The 6,739-nt window shown below is 39.0% G+C and overlaps 1 protein-coding gene across 1 annotated transcript in view; it reads left to right on the top strand.

Moving 5' to 3' along the window:
* Positions 1 to 1,595: 1,595 nt before the first annotated feature.
* The window catches only part of osbpl6 (oxysterol binding protein-like 6), a 52,417-nt gene continuing 47,273 nt past the window's right edge, over positions 1,596 to 6,739 (top strand). The window contains exon 1 of the mRNA XM_088353417.1: positions 1,596 to 1,901. The gene's annotated coding sequence lies outside the window, so the exon portion shown is untranslated. The remainder of the gene's footprint in view (positions 1,902 to 6,739) is intronic.

Raw genomic sequence — 6,739 nt, 5'->3', positions numbered from 1 at the left:
CATTTTTTTGTCTACTATCATCAGAAAGTTATTACCAACATCGACAGATATGCAACAAAAAAATATACTTTCGAAATACAACAAAAGTACAAAGAAAATACTGAAACAATACTACTTCGGAAATACTACATAAAAATGACCCCAGAAATACTACAATAATAGTGCAAAATAAAAAACTACAGTAGCACTACAAAAAAACTACAGAACTTTGATAAAAAGCTGACTTCAGAAATACTAAAAAAAAACCCACAGTAGTACTTCAAACCTTGAAAAAATGAAGAAGTGCTTAAAACAGGTACCTAATATACTATTTTGCTTTGATTGTGGTCGTTTCAAAACCAATTTGATGAAACGAATCTATTTAAAAAGAAGTATAACATGTCACACGCGGCCCCTGAATCCAAAGAGTTGCCATACCTGTCAACCTCCACGGCTCCATGCCATACAAACTGTCGTATTTTCCCTTACAAAATACAAAATAATCGTACACCATATTTTTTTTTCGTAATGATGCATGATGGGAAATCCCCAGGCGGCAGACGCATGCGCACAGTGGCATCAAACCGCTCGCTTCGTTTGCAACGAAAAAAACGATACCGAGATAGAGGCTTCCACGGCGAACTCCTTTGACTTGATTGATTTGCTGTTTCGTGATAGTCTGTGTATACTGGATGGTACCCATCATTGACAAAACTGCGTTTTTCCGTACAGATTTCCTTGTACGTCGTACTCGTCTTCAAATGCATAAAAAACGTACTTTGTACGGCAAAACCGTACAGGTATGAGTTGCCCACCCCTGGAGTAGAACATGGAATGAGTTTTAGTAGGTATGCATATTAACAAGTAATAGGGGGCCCCAAATCTAATTTTGCTTAGGGCCTCATGAAGGCTCAGTTACTAACTCGGTTATTTCTTGGAAAAAGTAGTGAATAACCAGGGTTGGGTAGGGTTACTTTAACTTGATTACTTTCAATTACTTTTGGATTACTCCAATACCAAATATGCTACTAAAAGACAAGTTATGAAAAAAATCCCTTTGAAGGAACACGATATAGTCAAGTCCAGTCAAGTCTTGTTTATTTGTATAGCCCTTAATAACAAGGAGTCTCAAAGTGCTGCACAGACCACAGACTATTGAAAACTACAAACTATTATCCCACCATCCCGTGATCTAAAACCTACATGAGGGCAAGGAAATACTCAAAAACCTCAACATGAGGAAAATGACGAAAAATATGAATAAAATGACTAAATTTTGTGCAGGCTTGGGGAGTAACGGAATACATGGAACGGCAGAAATGATGTTGGCAAGCTTTTTGGATTTATTTTCATTTTGTTTCTGTCGCATTTTATGTTAGTTTTGCCGGAGATCAAAGAGATCAAAGCCAGGAGAGAAAGCTTACCACGTGTTGTGAGTCATCATTTTATTAATATTTAGTTTCTTTTGTCTTTTATTAGCATATTTGGTATTGGAGTAATCCAAAAGTAATTGAAAGTAATCAAGTTAAAGTCACCCTACCCAACCCTGCCCAACACTGCCAACATCACGAGTTTCTATGTTGGTTTTACACGACGCCATTACCCGCGTACTTCACCAGCAGGTGTCCGCGCGATCCATTCCGTTGCTTTGTGTCCGCCCATAGCGGATCCTGCTGCAGGGAGGAGCTAGCAGAGTGCGGCTGAGCCCAACCGAGCATCGCAACTCGCAAACGAGGAAACGGCCGAACGCAGCACTTTTCACCCCGGCCTATGTAGAAAAACATACCCGCCATGAGAAATTGAGCTGGACTCCCGTTCAAACGGCTTCCCGTCTGTCGTCGTTTCCCGTTTTGCAGAGCCGCTCGATTGCATCCTGCGCCAAGAAGTGTAAAGACATGGCTGGACACCGCTCTGCAACTGTGGTAAGGTAATAATATGTTATTAGTAACATCACGACCACGACGTGAGTGATAAAAGTGCAAGAAAAAGCTTCGGCGTGACGTGCGCTGTGTTGCGTCCATCCTAGCAGCCGATGAGAGTCGAGCATCCTTTTCGATTTGCATCCAGAGTGAATGACTTGGAAGACCAACCGGACATGACCAGCACCTAGCTGACTTTACTAGCATCTTCAAAGTGTCTTGAAATCAATGACTTCACTTTGATGATTTGCTCAGGTGAAATTGTGTGAGACTTTCGAAAAAGGGATGGAAATTCACCATCCGGACACATTTGCATGGCATCAATGACTCATTTACTATATGAAATCAAATTCAAACGACGATTTTAACAATTATACTATTAATGTGATTTTTACACCGTATTCACACACTACAAAGGTTCCCACCCTGTTGGGAAGTTTGGCCATTTGCCCGTAGAGAAAGTTATCCAACTTTTGACACTTTGTGGGATTACTCTTCGTTATCTGCCAGTTCTGCTGGCCAAGGTCGATCGGTGACTTTGCAGTTGTTTAAAATGGCATGAAATCACTTGAATTAATCAGAAGCAGGGATAACTGGAATCCAGTTGGGTGGGGGGTTCTGTAGGTCTAGTCTAATCTCTTGTGAGGATCCCCAGTTTAAAATATTTGGCTCAAGTGAAAAACCTTTCAGGTGCATATGGAATGTATTCATTCGTGTATATTGCGTTCCTTCCAATTTTTTTTAAATCAAAAATCGGTATAAAACGTTGTTTCACTTTTTCTGATCTACATGCATTGCAACCTGGTCATCCTTTTGATTTTATTTTTATTTTATATTATACTTTAGTTATTTTACATTATATTCTTAATTGTATTGTTTGTTAATGCTACATCCAAGGGGGAGGGGGGAGAACCTCATGTGCGGTCCCTTCTCAAGGTTTCGTCATTTTCCTCATGTTGAGGTTTTTGAGTATTTCCTTGCCCTCATGTAGGTTTTAGATCAGGGGATGGTGGGATACTAGTCTGTAGTTTGCAATCGTCTGTGGTCTGTGCAGCTCTTTGAGACTCCTTGTGATTAAGGCCAATACAAATAAACATGACCTGACTTGACTCATCTCAAACTAAGCATTGTGAGTGACAATGTTTTTGAATACGTACAGAAATTAGATCGTTTATTGACGATGTTAATTATGAACACATTACCAACATAACATTTACAAGGTTATTGAATGACCTTCAAAGTCTGAATCATCACCAGATACACCCAAGACTTGTTTCCCTTGTACTGCTTTTTTTTGCGTTTATTTACATTTTTCAGGACAACTCTCTGTTTTTTCCATTCTCTAATTTATCTCTGGTACTGTGAATTAAAATAATGTGAAGAGATAACATTTAATGCTCTTTCATATTTTATCTATACCACTGGTAGTCTAGTGGTTTGTATTCAGCCTCACCCCACCGCAACCCCGATTCGATTCCCATTGCATCCGATGTTATGCGACTGTGTTATGCGACCGTGTTCAGTAATATTCTTCAACTGATCAATCATTGTGCAAATACGGTAATATACTACCAAAAAAACGTTGTGAATAACGTACATCCAAACTTTGAGGTGTTTTTTTTAGGTAAAAATTTAAATGTGCGTTATACAAAAATGAATATTGTACTCACCCTTGTTGGCAAAATTTTATTCCTATATGTCATTGCACTATTTTCATTTTATGATGCACCTACAACTTTGACCAGGTAGATATTTCCTATCCTGGATTGCCACTTCTAATCCCCTTGAGATTTATGCCATTATGTTCTAATGAATAATAATAAAGGCAATTAAAATTGTAGTTATAATTCTAAAAATAATATGCATGAAAAATTACCTTTGAATTTGGAATACCATTTCCAATTTATTTTGTTTTCTGAAGTGCAAAACAAAATCCCGTTTGATTTCTCCCTTTTCTCATTAATCCAGTTTCTCTTTTGGCTCTATAAAAAGCCTGATGTCATCCTAACTACACGTCATTGATAAACATGTCTGTTGAAAAAATACAGTATGCAGTCTTTTCCGCAAGCTTAGAGGCTGAAAAGCTTTGCAGAGTACAACAGCGATACCTGGATGATGTAATGCACAACCCACACTGTCCAGTTACTGTTATTGGGAACAAGATGAGCCTCACTCGAACGAGACGTGACTCCCCCATTCTGTTTCCTGATGTAGCTTGACGCCGACTGGCTTTATACTCCCATGTGCATCATTAGCCAGCAAAGTTTTGAATTCACTTGTCCTTGCAGATCAAGTCTGTTTGTGTATGTACAGTATAACAGCCAAGGGAGACTGTCTCCGGACGTTTTTACTGGTGGGTTTATGAATGTGTTTTGCAATAGGATCAGAAAGACATTTCCAGTTCGTTAAACTTGGTCGTGCCCTACATCCTTGTATTCTCTCTTGTTGTTAAGTCTTGTGCTGATTGTGAAGTGCCATAGTTTGTTTGGATCTTGTGATACAGCGCTCTCATGACGATGTATGATTTTATTCACGTTATTGCGGCTTCTGTAGTACTCCCCTGGGGTACAATTTTGACTTTTTTCCAGCCTCCAATAAGGTCATAGCATATTTTCCAGTAGAGGACACTGATGGATTTATCTTGTTTGAAAATTATTCCGTAAAGCAGATTGTCGTTATGCTGCTTTTAATTCATAATAAATGCAAATGATGACGTTTGAATTGCTTTTAAAGAGATAAATCCCATCATTACTTATTTTTAATCACAATGAGATTGAACATGAAAATGGTATTTGTTAATGTTATAACCTTTAGACAGGCAGGCAAAGCAGTTGAGTATAGATTTTCTCTCGCAATGCTGATGTGGCCGCATTACCACAGGTAAGATATTTAATCATGCAATTAGTTGAACCAATGATTGTATATCTTCACCTTGGCAAACTGTCTGGAGCCAAGCTGCAGAACAGGGTTTAAAACTTTGTGCTTGTTAAATGCCTTGCATGGAGGCCAAGATCATCGCTGTCCAAGCAGAGCATAACATTAAGTAGGCTTAACTGTTACTGCCTGTGTTTAAATAAATCCCCCATACCGCTGCAGTTTTCATAGCCTAGAAGCTATATGTTAAGATGGTCAAGTGATGTCAGGGTTTTAGAATTTGATTTTTACAAGTTTGGCTTTTGCGCATGTTGACAAAACACTGTGTCTGAAATGGTCACCTTGTTTTCTCTTAAACATTTCTGATAGATTTAGGAATCCAAAATGTCTGGTGGGATCTTGTGCAATACCCGCTGTGTCGAACAAGCACAACCGTAAAAGACGGAAAGAGGTTTTCTTGCTTATGTCAACGTTTTATGGATGTGGCTGTTCTAACAACTACTAACTGAAAAACTGGCAAGGGGAAATAAGGCTGCGAGGTTTGGCTCATGTCCAACCTGCATGACACATTTTCCCTGTGTATCATGCACACGCTCGAATGATAAAAGTAAATTATGACCTATATTTTATACAGTTCAACTATTCTATTTTTTCCATTACGAGTAACCTGTGTTAAAGCAGAAGCTTGAAAGTTTTCGTTAACACTACTAACCTGATAACCTGATAACCTTCCATTAAAGAATGCCAAAATGGAAATTTTGAATGGCCACTTAAACCAGAGTGCGACACATATATATTCAAATAGGTTAGCAGATTATGGAGAAATTGAGTATATTTTTATGTGTAAAATTACTGGTCATAAACCTCTTCATAATAATGTATGGTTTCCAAATGTACAGTTATCTTCTCTATACAATTTGGACTAACTTCACTTTGTCACACAGTATATTTAAGCCCATGGGAAATCTTTGGTGCAACCAGCATGCGACATTGTGCAGATGTGACTCCACATGGTTACTGAAAGCCTACCAGAACATCTGAAGTCCATTTTAAGTTGATCACTGGCAGCTTAAGATGAGTGCTGCCTTCCATTTAACATTTTCTTATGTGATTGGTCATTATTGATTCAGCCTATGCCTCCATGTGGAAAAATGACAATTAAAACTAAAGTCATATAAAATTGAAACAACAACATTAATTATAAGTATCTTGCCACCTTTGCTTGGAGACTGTTGCGGTGACACTTGCCGGTGCTCAGACAGCCATAATCATGGTGACTGGATTTAGAAGATTAAGCTCACGTCATGACTAATCAAGTCCTGAGCCGAGAGTCCTTCACATGGCAACTATCTTCATAGAGAATAGCCTTGCTGCCCAGCCACAAAGGATTCCATCAATACAGTAAATCTGAGAATGTGCAATCAACGGAAACATTAAGTGAAAGCACGGCTTTACTCAGCTGGTAATGATGTTACCACACGACCTGTGGCAATTCTGCGCAGCTTCTGTCTTGGACATGTGTTAGACACAATAAATGAATGGTCGAGTGTCATAGATGATCTGTAATTTCGATTTCAATCAAGAAACTGCAAGTTTTGCAAATGTTTTCCTGTCTTCCCTCAACACTTACATGATCTCCTTGAAGTATTTACCTAGTATCCTATGCAGCACCGCGGTCAAAGGCATCTTGACGTCGTTCATTTCCCCAAAACTGATCCCCTGATCATCCCCTAGAGCTTAAGGAGGGTGATAAAATTGCATGCTGTCAGATGGCCGATGTACACTTACCGGTTACCAAGCTGTGCTGTATGTTCCAAACATTGACAATCTGGTCAACTCTCAATTTGACGGAGAATCAAGGTACCTTGAAAGGGGGCAAGAAAGGCTAATTGGCCTAAGCATGGGTGAGAGAATGTGGCCATAAATGTACAGGTAATGCTGGGTTGGCTGTAAAAGGAAATGTAGTT

This window comes from Urocampus carinirostris, chromosome 14 (assembly GCF_059441175.1).
Source record: "Urocampus carinirostris isolate Australia breed hairy pipefish chromosome 14, RoL_Ucar_1.0, whole genome shotgun sequence".
Taxonomy (NCBI): domain Eukaryota; kingdom Metazoa; phylum Chordata; class Actinopteri; order Syngnathiformes; family Syngnathidae; genus Urocampus; species Urocampus carinirostris.
The sequence above is the reverse complement of the archived record's forward strand: the minus strand, read 5'-3'. Positions and strand labels throughout refer to the sequence as shown.